This window comes from Ranitomeya variabilis, chromosome 4, assembly GCF_051348905.1.
Source record: "Ranitomeya variabilis isolate aRanVar5 chromosome 4, aRanVar5.hap1, whole genome shotgun sequence".
NCBI lineage: Eukaryota > Metazoa > Chordata > Amphibia > Anura > Dendrobatidae > Ranitomeya > Ranitomeya variabilis.
In genome coordinates, this window is record NC_135235.1 from 116761264 (window position 1) to 116784845 (window position 23582).

General features: G+C 45.7%; 1 protein-coding gene across 3 annotated transcripts in view; it reads left to right on the forward strand.

Moving 5' to 3' along the window:
* WNT8B (Wnt family member 8B) overlaps nt 1–23582 on the forward strand; it is a 188453-nt gene that overhangs the window by 64733 nt on the left and 100138 nt on the right. The window contains exon 1 of one of the 3 annotated variants that reach the window (XM_077259143.1): nt 18752–18807. The exons of the other annotated variants lie outside the window; for them this stretch is intronic. The gene's annotated coding sequence lies outside the window, so the exon portion shown is untranslated. Of the gene's footprint in view, nt 1–18751; nt 18808–23582 lie in introns of those variants that run through there. 3 annotated transcript variants of the gene reach the window in all.

Genomic DNA, 23582 nt, shown 5'->3' on the forward strand with positions numbered 1-23582 from the left:
GCAATTTAAGAATTGATTTTTTTTATGCTGTACAACCTTGTAGTAAAAGTGATAAGACAGCTTTATTCTTTGGGTCATTACGATTACAGATATACCACATTTATATATTTTTTTATGTTTTTTGCTGCATTTAGACAATAAAAAACTATTTTACAGAAAAAAAGAATTAATTTTGCATCACTATATTCTGAGACCTATAGTTTTTTGTCTTGTTTTTTTTTGTGGGACAAATGGTGTTTTCAGATATACCATTTGTTTTTACATTTGATTTTTTTAGCGCATTTTATTCCACTTTTTATTCAGTGGTATGATGAAAAAGCATAGTTTGTTGCAAGGTTTTTTATTTTTAATTTTTTACGGTGTTCCCTGGGTTAACTAATGTGACAGTTTTATAGATCAAGTCGTTCTGGATGCGATGATACCCAGAAATATATATATTTACAATGATTTTTTTTTACTTTTTTCTAAACTTTTTTACTTAGTTTTGCTATGGGACTTTAACCCCTTTATCCACCAAGCCTGTTTGCACCTTCATGACCAGGCCAAATTTTACAATTCTGACCAATTTCACTTTAAGAGGTAATAACTCTGGAATGCTTCAATGGGTACCACTGATTCTGAGAATGTTTTTTTGTAACATATGGTACTTCATGATAGTGGTAAAATTTCTTCAATATGACTTGAGTTTGTAAAAAAAAAATCTAAAAATTTTAAATTTTTCCAATTTTCAATCTTTTAATTTTTATGCCCTTAAATAAAACATAAAAAAGATATGTCACACAAGATAGTTAATAAATAACATTTAAAACATGCCTACTCTATATCAGAACAATTTTTGAAACAAATTTGTTTTTGTTATGAAGTTAGAAGGGTTATAAATTGACCAGCAATTTCTCAATTTTCCAACAAAATTTATGAAATTATTGTTTTAGGGACCACAACACATTTGAAGACACTTTGAGAGATCTATATTACAGAAAACACCTAAAAGTGACACCATTCTTAAAACCGCCCAAAGTACTATATTGAAGCATGAGAGGGCTTGGAAGGGAAGAAGCAACATTTAACTTTTTGAATGCTACATTGGCTGGAATCATTAGCAGACGCCATATTGCTCTTGGAGAACCCTTGATGTACCTAAACAGTGGAAACCCCCCACAAGTGATGCCATTTTGGAAACCAAACTCCTCAAGGAATGTATCTAGATGTATGGTTAGCATCTTGAACCCCCAGGTGCTTCACAGAAGTTTATAACAGTGTGCTGTGAAAATAAAAAATCAAATTTTTTCCCACAAAAATGTTATTTTCACAAGGGTTACAGGAGTATTTGCACCATACAAATTGTTGTGAAATTAATCCTGAGTGTGCCGATACCCCATATGTGGTGAAAAACTACTGTTTTGGTGCACGTTAGGGCTCAGAAGGAAAGGAGCACCGTTTGATTTTTTGGGCGTAAATTTTCTGAAGCCCCTGATGTGCCAAAACAGTGAAAATCTCCAACAATTTATCCCATTTTGCAAGACAAACCCCTCAAGGAATGTATCTAGATTTGTAATGAGCAAAGTGCAAAGCTCAGTAGGGAAGAAGCACCATATTGGAGTTCAGATTTTGCTGGAATGGTTTGAGGGTGCCATGTCACATTGGCAGAGTCCCTGAAGTGTCAGATCAGCAGAAACCCCCCTATATATGACCTCATTTTACAAACCATGCTCCCCGATGAATTCATTTAGTGGTGTAGTGATCATATTGACACCACATGTGCCTCACAGAATTTTATACTATTGGGCGGTGAAGAAAGAATAATTACATTTTTACCACTTAAATGTTGTTTTAGTCTCAAGTTTTTAATTTTTCTAAGGACTAATAGGAAAAAATGTACCTGTTTGTTGTAAAAATTTCTCCTGAGTGCGCCACTATCCTACATGTAATAGGGGAATACATTTTAGGCGCAGTGCAAAGCTCAGAAGGGAAGGAGTGCCATATTATAGTGCACATTTGCAAGAACAGCAGAACCCCCATAAGTGACCCCATTTTACAAGCTACACCTCTAAATGAATTTATCTAAGGGTGCAGTGATCATATTGATACCATGGATGTGTCACAGAATTTTAAACCTTTTGGCTGTGAAGCAAAATAACATTTTTACCACAAAAATTATGTTTTAGCCCCAGATTTTACGTTTTCACAAGGAGAAATGGGTAAAATTGCACAAAAAATGTGTCCCGCAATTTCTGCTGAATGCAGAAAAAACCCATATGTGGCTGTGTGAGCAGGTACCAGGATGCAGTAACGGTCGGAGGCAGAGCAAGGATTAACAGGGAAATTTAATGCAACAACATAAGGCTGGTTTCACATTTGCAGTTGTGTCCGCAGCGTTTGTACCGCATATATCCGCAGGCGTTGTGTATTCCTATATTTAACATTAGGGACGTTTCATCGTTTGCGGCTTGGCGCGGAAATGCAACATGTAGTAATTTTTAGAGGCATCAATTTGACGCCTGGAAACGCATGCGGTCAATTGCGCAAGGCTTGCGACAAAAAACGCATTGCTGTCTATATGAACGCATGCGTTTACAAGCACATGCGTTTGGTTGCGTTCATGAACGCATGCGTTCCACAAGAGAAAAACATGTCTAGACACTGATAAGCCACCCCCCACATACAAGGTGATAAAGGGAGGGTGTGGACAGTTGCAGGTCACTTCTCAGCAGATAGCCAAGCAGAGCAGACGGACCACAGCGGACAGCCAAGCAGAGATACAGACCACAGCACCTTTGAGAAAACAAGCCTCTGAACAATGTGAGTATATCCTAGCCAATGCCTTTATTTTCTATTTTCTTTCTCTACATGTCCTAATTTATGCCATTTCTTTCTTTCTACATGCATCAGAATGTCTTCTTCGGATTCTTCTCATGAGGAGTTTCTTCCTGGGCCGTCTGAAGTCGAGCATGTCAGTGAGGTGAGTACTTGCCTCGTCAGATTGGTAAGTATTCACTGTCACATCTACACATGTGACAATTTGAATTTTTCTTTTTTTTAGAGCTCTTCTACTGCGGCAGAGACAGGGCAGGAGCAGCGGAGTCAAGGTCCGGTGGAAAGACGGCAGCGGGTACGTATACAAGGCTGACTGTTTACTGTATCCTCAGTCCAATATTCTTGAATCTTCCTTTCTTTCCATTCGTATTTCTTTACTTTTTTCTTCCTTTTGAATGTTGACTTTCCTATTCATGCCATTTCTCGGCATCTTTTTTCTTTCTTTTCCTTATGTTAATTGAGAAAACTTTAATGACTTTATTTAATTTTTAGGTTTCACAACGGGAGGATGATCTTATTGAGAATGACCTCCTCATCTCCCTGGTCCAGGAGTGAGTCCCGTTGTGGGACACCCGGGATCCACTGCACTCAAACAACGTCACGATCCAGCGCTTATGCAATGAGGTGGCCAAAGAGATGTGGGATGGCTGGGACAACGCCCCGACACGTTCCGAAATGCATTTGGTAAGTATTGCACTGCAGTGTGAAGCAGCAGAGACCTTGGCCGTGCTCACTCGACTGTGTGTGATGAAAGAAACTCTCAGGAGTTTCTGTCATCACAGACAGTTGTGTGAGCACGGCCAAAAGTCCTTTTTCTGACCACAAATTTTTTTTTTTAACAGTGGCCAAAGTCAAAACACATTGGCGTTCGATGAAGGACTGCTTCAACAAGGACCTGCGTCAAGAGAGCCGTGTTCCCAGTGGTTCAGGAGCAAGGATCAGAAGATACAAATACCATCGAGTTCTGGCATTTTTAAGACCGGTCCTTGCCCAGAGAACGTAAGTATTTATCACGTGCATTAGGTTGTATTGTATTGCCATAATCTGTATTTTTATATTCCACAGGATTTTGCGTCTGGTTAATTTTTGGTATTAATTTTCTTTTTCCTTTTTTCACAGCACATACAGCACTACTCTTGGCCCAGGTTCTGGAGCGGTCCTTCATCCGACAGCCACGGACCCGTCCCAGCCATCCAGCAGCGCAGCAGCAAGTGAGCCTTCCACACTAACTGGAGACCAGGGAGCTGGTCCATCAGGTCTTCCCCTTTCGCAGTCCTCTTCCACTGCCCCTTTTTTGGGGGCTCCTCCCGGCAGCGGCAGAGGGCTTCGGACAGGTCACTCATGCCCGAGTTTTTGCACTTGAGCTCGGTTTTACATGAAGCAATTAAAGCTTTGGGTGACCGAATGGATGTTTCACATAGCCTCTTGAATGCACGTATCCAGGAGGTCAGCAAAAGCCTTAATCAAGTGAAATCTGACCTCCAGAGGCCAGCACATAATTTTTTTAACCAAATTGAGCAGGACATGTCGGAACACCTTACTCCTGATCTCCAGCTGAGTGTCATGCAGGCCTGCAATGCTGCTTACGTGCAGGCTATGCAGCAGAGTCAGTATTTCCAGCAGACAGTGGCGGCATATCCACCTGTGCCTTCACTGTCACGATTGACCTCAATGCCGACCTCTGCTGCATCCCATTGCACGGCCACCTCAATTCCTTCCACAGCCGGACACCACTACAGCACCACCACCATGCCGAGTGCCGTTGGACATCCCACCGCCACCACCATGACAACCGCTGCTCCTGCTTGGACCTCCTCCACTGACACCACGATGCAGCAGGACCCTGGCATGGCCTTCCGTACCGCCACCACCACGATGGAGCAGGACCCTGGCATGGCCTTCCGTACCGCCACCACCACGATGCAGCAGGACCCTGGCATGGCCTTCCGTACCGCCACCACCATGATGCAGCAGGACCCTGGCATGGCCTTCCGTACCGCCAACACCACGATGCAGCAGGACCCTGGCATGGCCTTCCACCCTACAAGCGCTATGGACTCTGGCATGGCTGCACGCACTATGAGCACTATGGACTCTGGCATGGCTGCACGCTCTACGAGCACTATGGACTCTGGCATGGCTGCACTATCTACGAGCACTATGGACTCTGACACAGTGCAGATGGACCCTGACCGGTCACCCACCACCACACCATATGAGCCCACCAAGACCTACCACAACCAAAAAACAGAGGACTCTTAGCATTCCTCCCCCTTCACCTCCCAATGTGTCTGTAATGTCAGGTTTGTCTCACCCTTCCAGTGCGTCTCAAGCCTCTCATGTATCAAGCCCCATCCCCGAACTTCCAGACCCTTTTAGTTTCATTGCCCCTTCTCCTGCCACCTCTGCGTCGTCCACGGTTAACCAGGCCTCAGTGCTTCACACCCCCCGTTTACATCACTCTACCCCAAGCCGGCGCAGTAAATAAATTTTTTGGTTGTTAAAAAATAAAAAAAATGTGATTTGAAACAATTATGTTTGGTTTATTGTGTCTTCCGCCGCCGGCAACACACACCGTGCGCCAACTAAGAAACTTCGCCACACACTTACTTTTTGGGCCACATCATATCTCCAGTAGTTATAAAAAAAAAGACCACAGCTTTGTGTGTCTTTAGTATACAGATATGAGGTGGGCCCAAAAATATTAGATGTATTATCTCCATAATCTCTTCTTGTCTGTGACTAGTGTGGCAGTCTGAAGAGAAAATGGTGGAAATACAGTGCAGAACTCTACTGAACAGGTCAGGTGTCAAAAAACTCATTATTTAGGACACCTGACCTGGTGAGTAGAGAACTGCCTTGTATAACTACCATTTTCTCTTCTTTGTACATAATCTATTACACACAAATTGAAGGGACAATGGTGGTCACACACTGCATATCTATGCTCACCTGCACAGGTGTCAGAAATAGTGAATTCATGAGGCTGTTATATGTGCATCATGAATTCATTATTTATGACACCTGACTTGATGAGTATAGATCTCTTTAGTGTGACAGTCATTGTCTCTTCAGTCTGTGTCCAATGGATACAGCAGAACAGAATCAGGACGCAATGACGTCAACAAGCTTACCAATAAAGTAACATGGCTGCCATAACACTAGCAGTATGTGGCCAGTGTTTTATATCAGTATTTGTAAGCCAAAACAAGGAGTGGAACAATTAGAGGTAAATTATAATATTAACATAATAACTAGCACCTCTGCCTTTATCACCCACTCCTGGTTTTGGATTACAAAAACTGATATTAAATACAGACCAAATACTGCCAGTTTTAGGACAGCCTTGGTTTGTACAGGAAAAACATAGGAGACACGGTCAACACAACCAAAACTAAAGTTTATTAATGAGAAATATTATTTTCATATCAGAAAATTACTGGTACAGATCTAATTACAACAGGACATTTACACAACATTGTCCTGCCATGACACACGCCCAATATCTGAATAAAAAAAGGCAGCAAATTGGTCCTGCATGTGACCAACTGCTGCAGTTGACCACAGCGGGTGATGCTGGAAATCCGGCAGTGGGTGTGCAACTGGTTCATCCAGTTCAATGTTGGGTTGCTCCTTAGCCATTATATAATTGTGCAGAACCACACAGGCTTTGACCACCTCGTCGACTGTTTCCACTTTTAGATTTATGGCTGATGCAAGAATGCGCCATTTAGCGACCAGAATGCCAAAGGTACACTCTAATGTTCTTCGGGCCCTGGTCAGTCTGTAGTTAAAGATCCTTCTAGTGTGGTTCAAGTCCCGACTGGAATAGGGCTTCAGTAGGTTTTCACACATCTGAAAGGCCTCATCCCCAACCATAACAAATGGCATCGGTGGACCTTGAGTGTTGGGGAGAGGTTGTGGCGGGGGAAAATTGAAATTTTTGCCATACACACGGCGGCCCATATCCGAGTTCTTGAAAGTCTGAGAATCGTTGCCATGGCCAAAAGCTCCAATGTCCACGGCAATGAAGAGACAGTTCGCATCGGCTATTGCCATGAGCACAACAGAAAAATATTTTTTATAGTTGAAATACTCCGATCCTGTTCTGGCAGGTTTGATAATGCGGATGTGCTTTCCATCCACCGCTCCTAAACAGTTGGGGAAATCACACACACTCCAGAATTTTTCCGCAATTTCAAGCCACATGTCCAAGGTGGGTAGGGGTATAAACTCATCCCGGAGTACATTCCACAAAGCCCGGCAGGTGTCCGCAACTATTCCGGACAGGGTGGATATTCCAAGCCGGTATTGGAAGTGGAGGGATGATAAACTCTCTCCGGTTGCCAGAAATCTGTAAGAAAAACAAACCCAAAAAACATTACAATCTATTCTATTTATGGTGTGGTTACGCTAAAGAAAGAAAGGAAAATACCCAAAACATACATGTCAGAAAAAACAAAATTTGGACTGTCATTGGTTTAGATTTAGAACGTACCTTAATGTAACCAGCAGACGTTCCTCTGGTGGAATCGCTCTACGGAGCTGGGTGTCCTGTCGCCATATGGCTCCTTGGACACGAGCAAGCAAATCCCGGAACGAGTCTTGCGACATCCTTGTGTATTCCTGGAATTTCTCCGGGTTGGCATTAAGCTCGGCATACAGCGTGTGATAGGCTCCACGGCTCTCACGTAGTTCGATAATGGGGTGTCTCCAAAAACGCCTACATTGTCTCCTTCTCCATCTTTTGTGATTTCTGTCTTGCTCCCAAGCAAAAGCAGAGGCAAGAAACAGCTTGATGCTTAAATCCAGGTTGAAATAAAAGCTCTCCATGCGAAGATCCATCATGACACAGGATACAGTAGCAAACTGTTAAGATTTCAGTAGCCCTAGGGTCTATATATAGAGATCCCATAATACACGCCCTCTGTAGTCCCATTGGCGGTGTCTGGTTATCTTGATTTTTCTCTTGTGAAATTTCTCATCATGCGCACCAAAAACGCAGAATACTAGAGCTGAGTTTGGTGGACGTAGGTGTAGCAGGGACAGTAAAGGGTTGAAGGAGGTATGAAGGTATCAAACTTATCAGTCTGGCAGTGTTGAGGTCTCTGTGAAGATGGCGGTGGCATTCCGGCCTGAACGCTTGAAGAATCCGGCATCATCCTGGTCCGAGATGGGTCCTGGGTTCCAGTGTTGGCAGGGGCCCTGGAATGTCCTTTCGTGGGTCCTGGTTCCACGATGAGTCACGATGGAGAGAGAACAGTCCTTTCTTTATAAGCATTGGCACAATGCTTGTACAGGCGGGAGAGTAAATGTACAACAGCCACACTCGGTTCATGGCCGGGATGTCGAGTCTCGAACTGCGCCCCCTGTGGTCTGGTTGTGGGGAAGACTCACGCTTAGTGACAGCGCGGGAGTGGATGTCGGGGTTTCGAGGAGACGTCTCTTCCTACAGTCTCCGGTAAGTTTCCGTAGGCCTCTCTGACTTGAGCCTACTTTGTCCTGACTGCACAGCATGGGAGGGCTCTCATTCTGCCTCCACACGCCACAGCTTCCCGCCAACTGAGCTCCTGTTCTCATGCACTGTCCCCCTCTTATACCCTTCACGCCCCCTGATCTCAATTTCAAAGGTCTGTCTGGGGCACTAAACTCTCCCTTCTGTAACTTGGGTGACAGCACCGATGGTTCCGGACTCGTCCCAGATAAGGCACGCCGAGGCTGGCTCTCCTCCTTACATTCCCCCTTTATTTTTGCTTACCATTCCAAGGGCGAGATTTCTTCCAGCAGGCGTTTACATTCTCCTATTCCTTGCACAATTTGTCTCTGGACGAAATGTTCTTGGTCAAAATGGTTAGGGGTTCTTCCTGCGGTTGAACTTTCAGAGCGATGTAAACTGGGAGTCTCTGTAGAGTCCTGAGAGGTGCATGGATTTGGTTGGACCGACAGGGCTGGGGACATGACCAATACATGTTGAACAGTCATTTTGGGAGTTGCAGGAGTCTTTGGAGTCTCTTCCACTGTCAACTGTTCTTCACATTCTTCTTCCTCAACTTGGATCACAGGTGGGGTCTCAGCATGAGGAGCCCCTACTTCTTCTTTTACAATGGGGTCATGAGATACACACTGCTGGAGCATGTTTCGATGAACCACACGAGAAGGGGCACTCTCTTCTTCTTCGGGTCAGATTTCATAGACGGGCCCACCAGGGCGGACTTGTTTCGCGGACAGTTGTCTCTCACCAGCACCCGATCTCCAGCCTGCAGAGCTGTCCCTCGCAGTGGGGCCGCCGCAACATGTTCCAACTCTTGAAACTTGGTCTTTACCAGGCGATGTAGGGTCTGTAGCCGGTCCGAGGTGCTCCCACCCAATTGGACATCCCTGTTCATGGGTAGTCCTCCTCTGGGTCCAGCTCCAGCTCAGTAATCTCTTTGCCAACTCGGCCGAAAAGTAAGGAGTAAAGTGAGTGTCCCGTGGTGTTATGGACTCCATGGAGTGTTATGGATGTTGTTATACTCCCACACCAGTTCTGGTACAAACTCCAGCCAACGGGCCTTACGATCCTCCTCTAAGGTTCTCAACTTTTGGATGAGGGTGTGGTTAAAACATTGGAATAGCTATGGAGGATATTCACTGAATTAAAACATAACTTTTAATAAATATATAAAATACTTGGACCCTAACAAAAATACATACATAGACAGTGTAACAAGGTGCTAAAGTGAACCAGTGCTGAAAAAGTTAAGTGGGGCGGGTGGTTCCCAGATAAATACACAAAGGAAAGAAGAAGAAAAATAGGCCAAGGGTAGGGAAATGTAATATAACCACTGTCTTCCCTGTTAACCCTTGAAGAGCTCCTGTCCTCACAAGGACAGGCCCCAAGTGAGCCCTGCTATGGCCTCCCACCAACCACAGTATACCCTAATTGTCTCTTGGTTATATTACATTTCCCTACCCTTGGCCTATTTTTCTTCTTCTTTCCTTTGTGTATTTATCTGGGAACCACCCGCCCCACAGAACTGGTGAGACCTCCTCCAGTTGTCCGTCTAAATTGGTAAGACTGTTCCAATTTTTTAACTTTTTCAGCACTGGTTCACTTTAGCACCTTGTTACACTGTCTATGTATGTATTTTTGTTAGGGTCCAAGTATTTTATATATTTATTAAAAGTTATGTTTTAATTCAGTGAATATCCTCCATAGCTATTCCCATACTTTATCTGAGGATTTGGACACGGCAGGTTATATTACGAGCCTTAGCTGCTTTCTTCTGTGGTTAAAACATTCACAGACCCCATTGCACTGAGGGTGGTATGGAGTCATTCGCGACGTTTCAATCTGGTATAAACGTTGGGGCTCTTCCATTACCTTCCCTAGTAAGCAGGCTCCTTGATCTGAGTATATTCTCTTTGAACATCCATATACCTGAATGAAGTTTTTGCAGATGGCATGTGCTGTGGACTCTGCAGTTTGATCTCGAGTTGGGGTCACTACTGCAAATTTAGTGAAATGATCTACCATTAGCAGGCAGTACTCGTATTCTTGGCAAGCTGGTCCTATTGTTATATAGTTGATCATCAGCATGTTTAATGGGGCTCAGGTCACTACCATCTGAAGAGGAGCTCTCTGCTCTGGTGGTTTGGTCAGCTCACAGCTCCTGCATTGCCGGCACACCTCTTCAACCCTAGTTTTCAGTAGGGGATGATAAACTGTTCTATGCAGCCACTGTAGAGTTTTTCCAGGACCAAAGTGTGCTCCTTGTTCGTGGGCCTCTTTTGCAACTTCATGCTCCAGTGTTTCTGGAATCACCACTTGCCAGACAACGGGCAAAGCTTTCTGTAGCTGGATCTTCCGGTAAAGGAGCCCATCTTTCAGATGTAAACTTTCCCACTACCGAAGTATTTTCAAAGCCCCAGTGGTCAGAGCTTCTCTCTCGCTCTTGCTGGGCAGTTGTTATAGGGCCACCCAAGACCGGATCCATGCGAGTTCCTCATCTTCCTGCTGAATTCTCACCCATTCATCACGAGGCTGTCTCAGGATACTTTTTGTGACACCCGCCGATACCTGGTCCTTTGTCGGTGTCAACATTCTGACAGTACCTCAGAAAACCGGAACTTCCTCATCCTCAAGTTCTTCATCCCGATTGGGACCAGGCTCTCCATGTGGGACTCTGGACAAGGCATCTGCATGGGTGTTTTTGGCCTCTCAGCAGTAAGTGATTTTATATCGAAATTTGGCCATTCTTGCTACCCAGCGTTGTTCTAGGGCACCCTAACCTCGCATTCTCCAGACGAGCCAACGGGTTATTGTCAGTATGCACCAGCACTTCAGACCCTGCCAAATATTCCTCAAATTTTTCGGTCATAGCCCACACCAGTGCCAGCAGCTTCAACTTGAATGAGCAGTAATTGTTGGGATTTCGTTCAGAGTCATGAAGGGAGCAGCTCGCATATGCAGTCACCCGTTCTTTTCCATCTTGAATTTGTGACAATACTGCTCCTATTCCTTGCAGGCTGCCACCCGTGTGAAGAATGAAGGGCTGTGAAAAGTCAGCATAGGCCAGCACTGGTGCCTCTGTCAGGGCAGTTTTTAGCGTTTGAAATGCCTGTTCCTGCCGTTCTCCCCATTGTATCTCCCAATTCTTCGCTCCAGATAGGACGCCCTCAACAGTGCCAACAGGTCTACTATGTGCGTGAAGTTCTTCACGAACCGCCGGTAGTAGCCAGTTAGTCTCAAGAAAGCCTTTACGTCCTTCACGGTCTTCAGAGTGGGCCAGTCTCGTATCGCTGCAATCTTCTCTGAGGATTGTTTTACCCCTTCAGTTGAAACCATGTGCCCTAGGTATTCAATCTCGGTACGGAACGGGTGGCATTTTGAGGGCTTCACTTTTAAGCCATGCCCTTGAAGTCGGCTCAACCCTTGCTCTAGTCATTGCAGATGTTCATCAAACGTGCCGGCATAGACGATTATGTCATCCAGATAGATCAGGGTGGCTTCAAAATTTAGGTCCCCCAGACACTTCTCCATGAGCCATTGAAAAGTTCCCGGGAGCATTTGCCAGCCCGAACGGCATCCGATTAAGTTCAAACAGCCCCATTGGTAGTATTAAAGACCGTCTTTGCGCAGTCGTGCTCTGACATTGGCACCTGCCAGTAGCCACTTGCCAGATCCAGCGTAGAAAAATACTTTTCGTGCCCAAGGGCAGAGAGGGACTCTTCTACACGGGGCAGTGGATATGAATCTCGTATGGTACAGGCATTTAATTTATGGTAGTCCACACAGAATCAAAGGGTTCCTTCTTTTTTTCTGACTTTTTTCTGACTGGCTTTCTCAGATCATGCCATTCTGTAGCATCTGAAAGAGCATTCCCTTTACTTCCTGATACAGCTGTGGAGGAATCTGTCGATAACTCTCTCTTACGGGGCCGCTTGTTTTGTTGGGGTCTCGTGGGTGATAGCTGTGGTACAGGCGAAGTCTTCTTCGTGCTGAGCGAACACATCCCAATAGCGTCCCAGTAGGACCTCCACTTGTAGTATCTGGCTGGTTGTAAGCCCAGTAAGTTCAGCCCGCCTCTGGTAAAGTTTTTTCTGCCCCTCTTTTTGCTGAGATGTCTCTGACGCAGAGAGAGTTCTTACAGCTACGATCCAAGGGTCTTCTTCCTTTGCGGTCAATTGGACAGTCTGGGGTGGTATTAATTCTTCTGGCATGCCAATGATTTGGGCTAACTCAATCCTGGGGGAGAAAGTGAGCGGTTCTTCCCTTAGATTTTTACAGCACACTGGTACCTTTCCTTCACATACAGTAGCCAGCGTCTGTGCGACCAATAACCCGGGTGGTAAATTCTCCAGAGTGGCTGGCTCCATCTGTATCTCTACCCCTTCCAGGGGTGTGCAGGTCCGGACAGGAAAGGATAGCACGGTCTGTCCAGGAGATATTTTAATTTCACCTGTAGCTGGGGTGATTACCTTTCCAGCACTTTCCCTTCGCTGGAGGCTTCTTGGGCCTGTGCTGATCATATCAGTTGCTGAAATAACTTTCTCTGGGGAGTCTGTGGAATCCACTGTTGCAGGAATACATCCGGGGCCTCGTTTATCAGCACACTTCTGAACTCTTTCAACGCATTCATTCCCAAGGTGACTGTGTACCCTCGTTCTATGTCCCCTGAGGTCAGCACCACTCCTTTTCGGCCCAGATCGTTTCCACAGACCTTAATTTCCATCCACACCACCCCTGTGACTGGGATGAATAGTTGATTGGCGGCCGTCAATCTTATCACCTGCCCCCACTCAGGTCTCATTGCCTCGGGGAAATATGTTCGATAGTACGCCTCTGGCATCGGGTCACTTGAGAAAAGGTATCCACCAGGCATTGCACAGCCCGCCCATTGATTTTGGCCCAGACTAACGGACACATTGAAACTAGATTAGTGGGACTTCTGGTTCTTCTCTCTAACTGTTTTGGATTCGGGCAGCGTCCTCCAGCCTCGGAGCCTCCTAGTTTAACAGGCGGGACTGTAGAGGCCGTTTCCATTGCAGGCAGACCCGAGCCATATGCCCAAGCTTTCCACATAGGAAGCAGGTAGGGAGTTCTTCCCGTTGAGCTGTCCTTTCTCCCCTTCTCAACTCTGAATAAGTTCTGGTCCCTGGGACACTCAAGGAAGTCACTTTCTTCTTAGTCTCAGTCATATCTTCCCTTATGACTAAGATTTCTCTGTGCAGGTCTTAGGCCCAGCCTGGTTCAGTAACCGAGCTCACGGCAACCTCCCCGCACCGAACCTTTGCCACCGACACTGTCACCCCCTGTTCCTGCTCTCGTGCTCGTGCTTCACCTCCCACCTCTGCAAATGTCATATTTGGGCTCACTCTCAAGCGCTCTTGCAGGGCCTGTTTCAGTAGGGCGTCTCTCAGTCCGGTCACCAACTGGTCCTGGAGTACTCCGTCAATGGGGCCTATTCCCACCCCTCCTTTTCTGGTCACGGTCGTGTGAATCTCTTGCAAGACGTTCATATACTGGTTCACTGCCTCCCCCTCCCTCTGCATGTGACTAAACAAGCGTGACCTCAGATCCCCTACATCTGTGGAGTCCCCATGCGTCTCCTCCAGTATATGTAGGACTTTGTCAAACGTGTCACGCTGTCGGGGAGGTCTCAACATCACTGAATCTTTTGCCTCCCCCTCTAATGCCATTATGGCCACCTCTGCTTGCAACGCAGGCACCATAGGGTGCATTCTCACCATTCCTCCTTATACATTCAGTCCAGCTCCACAACATAATATTGTTTCCGTTGAACTTTGGCAAGTTAGTCAGCATAGCCCCAGGGAGATTTTGCACCTGGGGAGTGATCCAGACACTTGGTCTGCCCCCTCCAAACCTGAAGACTGCATCCTGCTGACTACGCCAAGTGTGAGCAGGCACCAGGATGCAGTAACGGTCGAAGGCAGAGCAAGGGTTAACAGGGGAATTTAATGAAACAGCATTACTCCACACAGGGAGAGGGTAAATAAGGATTCTAGAACTGAGTTTGGTGGACGTAGGTATAGCAGGGACAGTAAAGGGTTGAGGAAGGTGCGAAGGTATCAAACTTATCAGTCCGGCGGTGTTGAGGATCAGTCTCTGTGAAGATGGTGGTGGCGTTCCGTCCTGAACGCTTAAAGAATCCGGCGTTGTCCTGGTCCGAGATGGGTCCTGGGTCCCAGTGTCAGTGGGGGTCCTGGAATGTCCTTTCGCGGGTCCTCGTTCCACGATGAGTCACGATAGAGAGAACAGTCCTTTCTTTATAAGCATCGGCACAACGCTAATACGGGCGGGAGAGTAAACGTACAACAGGCGCACTCGGTTCACGGCCTGGATGTCGAGTCTCGAACTGCACCCCCTGTGGTCTGGTCATGGGGAAGACTCACTGATGCTCAGTGACAGTCTGTCCGGGGCACCAAACTCTCCCCCCTGCAACTTGGGTGACAGCACTGATGGTTCTGGACTCGTTCAGGACAAGGCGCGCCGAGGCTGGCTCTCCTCAAAGCTGTACAGTACTGCTTAGCCATACGGCGAAACTTGGGAGGGACGGAGCGCTATTTGCCTCCTGGATTGCAGATCTTCCTAGAATAGAATAGAATACAGAGTCCCTAAGTGCTGGAAGACCAGAATACCCCCTCAAGTGACTCAATTTTGGAAATTATACCTCTTTGGTAATTTATCTACAGGTGTATTAACGATTTTGAGTCCTTGGGTGTTTTCCAGAAACAAGAAGTGAGTAGCCCGCCAGGGCCATGGGGTACTCGGTACCGGGTCCGGTCACAATTAAAGGGGTGGTCACGGTGGCAGCAACCCGGTCCGTGGCCCTGGGCGCCCAAGTAAAAGGGACGGTCTTTAAAGGGGTTGTGGAAATGATGAAAGTTCGTGACGCCACCTGTGGTTCTCGGTCAGAGGTGACCCACGCTGCTTAAAGGGGTCCTCTGGGGGCAATGGTGCTGCAGCAAAGATGGTGTCGCTTCCCACAGGTGAAGCCATGTCCCCAGGGCTCCTGGTGTGTTTGGCAGGGATGATGAATGCCGGCGAATAAATGGAGGACACAGGGTTGCAGTCTATACCTGGTTTACTGGTGTTAAAAAGCCTCAGTCCAGGGTACCGGCAACAGGTAAAGATGGAGTCCAGGCAGCCTGAAGACAGGTGGAAATCCCCTTGACAGGTCAGTTTGGGAGCCTTCCACTATGCGCTCGTCTGTAGTCCCTTGCTGCCTGTAGTTATCTAACAAGGTCCTCTTTCTTCCCTGTCCAGGGACAGTAGTTGCACGGTAGGCAACTTGTGCCATATCTTTGGGGTCTCAGTCCACGGTGACGCCAGACTCTGATTGCTGCTGTACCTCAGGTATTAAGTGGGCAAGTCCGTTTTAGTTCCTGCCCTCCGGCTCTGCCATGGGACCTGTAGTTCCTCACGACCTCGGGCTCTCGGTGCCCGGCTTCTGCGCTCAGCTTAGAGAGGTCCAGTCGCAGGCCTCCTCTTAGCTCCTAATCACTCCTCCTTTGCTCCTTCACTGTCTGCTACCTACTGTCAACTCTTCCCAACTGCCTAGCAACTGCATAGCAACTGACTCCTCCTCCCAAACAGAGAGAGCAGCTCCCCCTGAAGTCAGGTGTAGAGCTCCCCCCTCTGGCCTGCAGTCAGAAAGGTGTTGTATGTGCTGATTAGCTGTCAAAAGGAACCCCACTCTCTCCAGGCATGGCATTCCCCTCCCCGAGAGGAATGCAATACCACTGTGGTACCTGAACTCCTGGGGTGCCACAGGAGCAGTAGATGTTACTGAGTAAATTACAAACTGCCATTATACTAGTACATTATGCTCAGCTCATGCTTCTGGAGACACGCACCTGTAAATTAGGTGGGCTGTCATCAATACAGAATTGCCAGACATGTGGTTACTAAATGTGGTTTAGGCACACTGGGGCTCAGCAGTGAGAGGGGCATTTAGATTTTGGATCTCAGAATTCACTGGATTTCTTTTGGGGTGTGAGGAGCAATAGCGCTTTTCCAGAGCCTTTGTACCACCAGTAATGTGGAAGGCCCCTATATTTCCATTGACTGGTGACAGACCTAAGTGGAGACTTGCTATTTTTGTGCATTGAGTTGAAGCTTTTATTGGGAATATTTTAGTTAACATTTGGGATCACATTTATTCAGTGCTCTATGCTGAGCACTTACATTGGGGTTTCCATGTAAATCTCCAAGTGACGTGATTCACAGGAAACCCCCTGAGGGATCCATTCACTATAATGAGGCAACAGAGTTACTCTGGACTCCATCTAGCCTCTGTTCAGCAGTTTCCTTCTTTTCAGAAGTACACAAAACTGTGGCGGACCGTGCTTTTATGAAGGCCTAAAATGACAAACAGTGCCAGATTACTGGCCAGACAGCATCCACAGTGACTCCATCTGACTCATTATAGGAAATCTTCCGCCAGGGATTCCATCTGAATCACGTATTACAGGGATTTACACGGACACCCCGGCATAAGCGCTCAGCACAGAGCGCATGATAAATGTGAGTCGAGCCTTACTGCAATCTTGGTTACGCAGAATGATGAATAAATCAACAGCAGTTGAAGAATTGACTTTAATTTTTTTACGCATTTCCTTGTGCGGTATAAGTGACTAAATGACTTTATTCTTTGCGTCGGTGTGATTACAACTATAGCAGATTTATATAGTTTTTTATATTTTGCTGCTGTCAGACACTGAAAAATGCTGTTTATTGCAAAAACTAGTTTTTCTATCTCCATATTTTAATAGCTATAATTTTTCCTTATTTCTTCTGACATTCAAGTGTTGGCTTGTTTTTTGTAAGACGAGATTATGTTTTTATTGGTTTCATTCTTGGTCACATAACGATTTTTGGTCGCTTTCTATTCTGATTTTTGGGAGGCAGAATGAACAAAAAACAGCAATTCAGGAATAGCTTTTTGTTTTTTTATGCCATTGCCGTGTGTTAAAAATGATAAGGCATCTTTATTCTTTGGGTCAGTATAATTACACTGATACCACATTTATATATTTTTTTAAAGTGTTGGTGCTTTTACACAATAAAAACTATTTGATAGAAAAAATGATTATTTTGCATCACTTCATTCTGATAGTTATAACTTTTTTATTTTTTGTTGATGGAGCTGTATGGCAGATTGTTTTTTGCAGGACAAGATGATGTTTTCAGTGATACCATTTTTATTTACATTTGTGTTTTTGATCACATTTTATTCCACTTTTTGTTCAGCGATATGATGAAAAGCATAGTTTTTTACCCCATTTTTTAAAAAAAATTGTTACGATGTTGAAGGGGTTAACTAGTGGGACAGTTTTATGGGGCAGGTTGTCCTGGATGCGGCTATACCAAACATGTGTACTTTTTTTTTTTTTACATAAAAATAGAAATTTATCAGTACAGTATGTTTTTCATTATCATTATTTTCAGATTTTTTTAAAAAAAATATTTTTTCTTTTTTTTTAACTTTTTTACTTTGTCCCTCTATGGGACTTTCACTTTCAGCAGCTTGATCGTTGTTATAGTCTATTTCAATGCACGAGCATTGCAATGGATTGTAACTGTCAGTGCTGCTTGAAACAAGCTCCTCAAACTGTGCTCTGTGCATGGGCTAAGGGGCTTGCTTAATCGGGACGTCGTCATGACAACATCAGTTTACCATGGCTATGATCGGGCCCCCATGATGATGTCGCAGGGGGGCGGTCGGAGTGCAGAGTGGGCTCCCCTTTGCATGCCTGCTAAATGCTGCAATCACAAGCGATCGCAGTATTTAGGGGCTAAAATGCAGGGAGAAGTGTGGGCACTGCTAGTGCACTAAATGCCGGGTGTCAGCTATCAGAATCAGCTGACACCTGGTGGCAATCACAGCGCACAGCTTTTTTATTTGCAAAATCGCCTGGACATACTTAGTACATCTAACTTCGATAAGTACCAGCCGGCCATGACGTACTGAGTATGTCCAGGGTCGTGAAAGGGTTAATGTTCATTGCTCTCATCACTAGTATAACGTATTTCAGTGTCAGTGCATTACACTGACAGAGGCCTCTTAGGCCATGCTTCTGACATGGTCTAAGCAGGTCACTATCACTGGCAGTCCCAGAGGACGTTGACCTCGGGTTGCCATGATGACCAATGAGCCCTCACGATGACATAGTGATGGCACCGATCGGTATCCTGGCAGTGACTGACGGGGCTCTACTGTCACATAAGCTGAGCTCCCAGTGGTGATTGGGCTGTCACAGCTCTTGTGCATGCCACAATCACCATGATGTACCTATATGGAACCTCTATTCGACCCTGAAGTAAAGGTACATCAAATGTCGAAATGGCGTGGAGGGGTTAATGCATGTGTTTGGCGATAAAAATAATTTTGGCATTTGGATCTCTTTAAAAATTTTGCAGTTTGATTTTTACAGGCACGATGTCTCCCTGCACATTCAACTTCGATTTGGTCTGTGGTCATAAATCAGGTAAAAAGGCAGATAAAAGAGAAAGAGTGAGCTCATTGATAGATTCTCACATATCTCATTCTGCAGCCAGCAATAGAAAGTGAAACACAAAGGCTATTGAAGCCAAACTGTGTAAATTCTGCCGTTTCATCCAATAGGAAAAATGGTTTAAGCCACAAATATATTCATTATTAAGTGCGAAACAATATTTTCCCCAAAGGAATGCAACCCCTCCAAAGGAAAACACGCAGAAAAAGATACATAGCAGTCTATAATTGTCAACACATTAGGGATTTTACTTTTTGCCCCTCTTGCACTCCATAAATGTAAATGCTGCTTATACAGGCATACTGTAACCAATATAAATTCCTGAAACCCTTTTAACACTAGAACTACCGCAGGTTTCATAATACCTATAACTACCATTAGGGGTCATTTTGACCCCCATTCAAAAGTACTGACTCTGGAGTAAAAATAACTTTTTTGCTGCCAACAAATTAAAGAACATTTATTTTAACTTAGTAGGAACAGTGTTAAGATCAAGTACAGCACGCATTTTCCTTTTACATGGTCATAGCATGAAGCTGAAGAATGAACTCCCGTCTGCTAATTTTACTCCCAGTTGCTGTTTTATAGAGTATAGTTGCGTTTATAGCTACTAAATCAAGTACATTACAAAACACCTGAACAGGCCATCGGCGGCTTCCAGATTTTGTGGTGTACTTTCGAGCCATCTGGTCTACTGTGTCCACTCCAACCTTTGTTTTATTGTAAAATTGTACCATTTCCGTTTTTTTTTTCTTGTGGTTTTCAACTGCTACATCTGGGTGAAGACTGCTGAGCAAAATGACATTCTTATTTGGCTTACCTTGGTAAACTGTAAGAGTGATGTCACCATTCTTCATCAGAGTAGTCTCATATGTATTTGTTATTAAAAGACTTGCCTACTACTACTTTTATGTATGGGGTCAAATTGACCCCTTCAGTACTTATAGGTATGAATTGTAAAATCTGGGCCCCTGAAAAAGTTTCAATTCATTTTTGTGTCCTAAAATATACCATGAATAAATAAAAGTCACAAAAACTCAGAACTCATTTGTTAAAATTTTAGAAATTATAGGAAAAAGAAATAGCAAAAGGGTCAAAATGACCCCTCCGGTAGTTCTAGTGTTAAGTGATACTTTTTACTGACCGACTGAATACGGTAGGTTGTACAACTAGTATCAGGGAAAAGTGGAGCAAGTGAACATAACAATCAATCGGATTACTATTTCAATTTTCCATGGGAAATTTGGGTAACCCTTGTCAAATTACATTTTGTTGATAGCCTTAAATGGACCTTTTATTATTTTTCCAGATAGAAAAATGCTCAATTTACACTGCCCTGTAGAGGGTAGTGTAACGTGGTTCTTTATCTAGTCTCAGAATTTTAGAGGTTGTTTGGATAATGTAAGAAACACCGTATTGATAGCCCAAAGTTGTGGCATTTAGATAGGAAAAATGTGATGAAAGGTCCTCATTAATATAGTATACATTAGGGATTAAATCATGCAGGATCAAGTTCAAATCGAATTTCTTGAAATTTGTGGTTTCATGAAAGTTTGAACATTTTGAGATTCAATTTGTTGTTCTCAAAAAAAAATTTGCCCGGACCATTTACCACACCACTGAAGCATCAGAAAGCAGGCAAACATCAATTCGCATTACTCCTCATGTCTTCCCATGATGAGTCCTCTTTCTCCCTCTCATCTGTAATATACAATCTCTTATGTTCAGCTAGGTTCTCTCTCTCCTCTCCTCCGTATTGTACGAGCAATTTCAAGCTTTATAGTATTGAAATTCACATGATTTCACTCAACACAAATCGAATTTTGGGGAAAAGTCATCCTAGTCTACCAATTTGAATTTTAAAAGATTTGTTCATCTCTATGGCAAATCGTTGGAAATTCAAATTAGTAGACTTCGATTAATTTTCCCCAAAAATTCAATTTGCATTGAATAAGGTTCCTCTTAGAGGTTTTCCAGCTTGTAAAAAAAAAAACTGTAATAATTGTATAACGAAATGCATTATAAATTTCCAATGTACTTTGTGTTAGGGTTTGCGGAACGCACCAAATATATTTATTGAGGTGATTGGTGCGTTCGCAACCCGGGATCCACCGTGCAGGAATTTCCTGCTGCTAAGTGGATGGCGGCGCTATATGGCGGTAATAACCAGCTCTGTTAGCTTCACAGAGTGGCCGAGAAGACAAAGCTCTGTGCCCTGTTAACTGTCACAGAGACACAGGCTAACTACCCAGACGCGAGCAGTCAGTGGTCATTCATGCATACTGCTCTCCTCGCCGGAGGTGCCAGCATTCTAAGGGCTTGTTTCAGCTGGGTCCCTGAATACTCTCACACACAAACTCCTCGCCGGAGGTGCCAGCATTCTAGGGGCTTATTTCAGCCGGGTCCCTGAACACATTCACACAAATGACCACAATGGCGCAAAGCATGTAACGTATGAGGATACTAGCGCATGGCCGTGCGGCCATGCGAGCCTTAAATAGCTGCAGCACCTGCAGGACCTTAAAGAAGAGGACCAATGAGAGATTGCCATACCTGAGCATGTGACCCTAGATCTCCACTGAGAGATCTTGCCCTGGGCATGCTCAGTGTGTGAAGAGCAGGACTTAGTCCTAGCACCTATAGGACCTTCCTGAAAGGACCAATGGACTTGGCTGCAGAAGCTGAACATGTGACCCCTGATCTCCAGTGAGAGATCTTGCCCTGGGCATGCTCAGTATGTGCAAAGCAGGACTTAGTCCCAGGAAAGCCTGTTCGCCGTAGATCAGTGCAGGGTACAATAGTAAAGCCTGGAGAGGCAGCAATAACCCTTTGCACTGAATCAGACTCAGTGAGACGCTGGGACCGACGTCTCCGCTGAGCAGGCTCCACTGCGGCCGATGGAGAATGGGAGACCGCAGCAGAGACGGATCGAGATTCCCCCTGTGCAGCAGAGGAAACTCGACTCCTAACACTTTGTTTCAATGTCTCACATTTTTTAAGAATATTTTTGCAACATTCTGTTTACATCCAGGCTCTGTGATAAGTAAGAGGAAACTCGACTCCTAACATTACCCCCCCTCCTAGGGCCCCCCCCTCCTTGAGCCTCGCTACGCTCAAAAGCTGCAATAAGCAGCGGAGCCCGAATGTGCTCCACAGGCTCCCAGGTTCTGTCCTCAGGACCGTGACCCTTCCAATCCACCAGATAAAATTTCTTGCCACGTACCACCTTGCACCCCACGATAGCATTCACCTCAAACTCATCCGTGGATGAACCTGATGTCCCGGCAGATGACTCAGAAAACCGGGACAAAAGAAGGGCTTTAAGAGGGAAACGTGAAAGGTATCGGTGATACCAAGGCGTGGAGGAATAGCCAAACGGTAGACCACAGGGTTCACCTGTTCCAGAACCTTGAACGGACCAATGTAGCGAGGTGCAAACTCAGTGGACTCAACTCGCAGCCTGATGTTACGGGCGGAGAGCCACACTAAGTCGCCAGGAGCAAAGGTCGGAGCGGGGCGTCGGTGTGTATCAGCCGAGACCCTCATTCTCTCCTTGGAGGCCCGGATGGCATCCTGTTTGCGGTCCCAGATGTCACGTGCCTCCACCGCCCAGTCTGCCACCCTAGAATCGGTGGATGACACGGGCATGGGCACAGGGACACGCGGATGCTGGCCGTAATTAAGGAGAAAAGGAGTCTGACCAGTGGAATCGGCTACGGCATTATTCAAGGCAAATTCCGCCCAAGGTAGCCAAGATGCCCAGTCATCCTGCCTAGCAGAGACAAAATGTCGCAAGTATGTCACCAGAGTCTGATTGGTTCTCTCTACCAACCCATTCGTCTCGGGATGATATGCAGAGGAGAGATTCAGCTCTATGCTGAGTAAACGGCAGAGCTCTCTCCAAAACCGAGACGCAAACTGGGGACCCCGGTCGCTGACAACTTTATCAGGCATACCATGTAAGCGGAAAATATGCTTAATGAACAACACCGCCAAGGCCCTTGCAGATGGTAACCGTGGTAGTGGCACCAAATGCACCATTTTCGAGAAATGATCGGTGATGACCCAAATGATAGTACAGCCACGAGACTTGGGCAAACCCACCACAAAGTCCATCCCGACCATCTCCCAAGGCCTGTCTGCCACCGGCATGGGGTAAAGTAACCCGGCAGGCCGTTGCCATGAAGACCGATTCTGGGCGCAGGAGACACATGCCCGAATATAGTCCCCAATGTCACGGGCCATATGCGGCCACCAGTACGTCCTCGCCAAAAGCTCAGATGTCCTCTTGGTTCCAAAATGTCCACCCACTCTGGACGAGTGTGCCCAAGAGAGAACCTCCGGTCGCAAATTTGCTGGTACGAAAGTCTTGCCCGGGGGCACGGACTCAAGCGAAACCGGGGCCACAGTTCTCAGGCTCTCAGAGGGGACAATAAGCCGAGGCTCCTCATCCTCCTCCTCAGATGACACTACGGAGCGAGAGAGAGCATCGGCACGAGTGTTCTTCTCTCCAGAGAGAAAATGGAGAGTAAAATGGAACCGGGAGAAGAACAGGGACCATCTGGCCTGGCGAGAATTCAGCCGCTGGGCCGTCTGTATATACACCAAGTTTTTGTGGTCGGTGAATACTTGAAAGGGAAAGCGAGCTCCCTCCAAGAGGTGTCTCCACTCAGAAAAAGCCAACTTCATTGCTAGCAACTCCCTGTCCCCGATGGAATAATTCCTCTCCGCTGGTGTGAAAGTCTTGG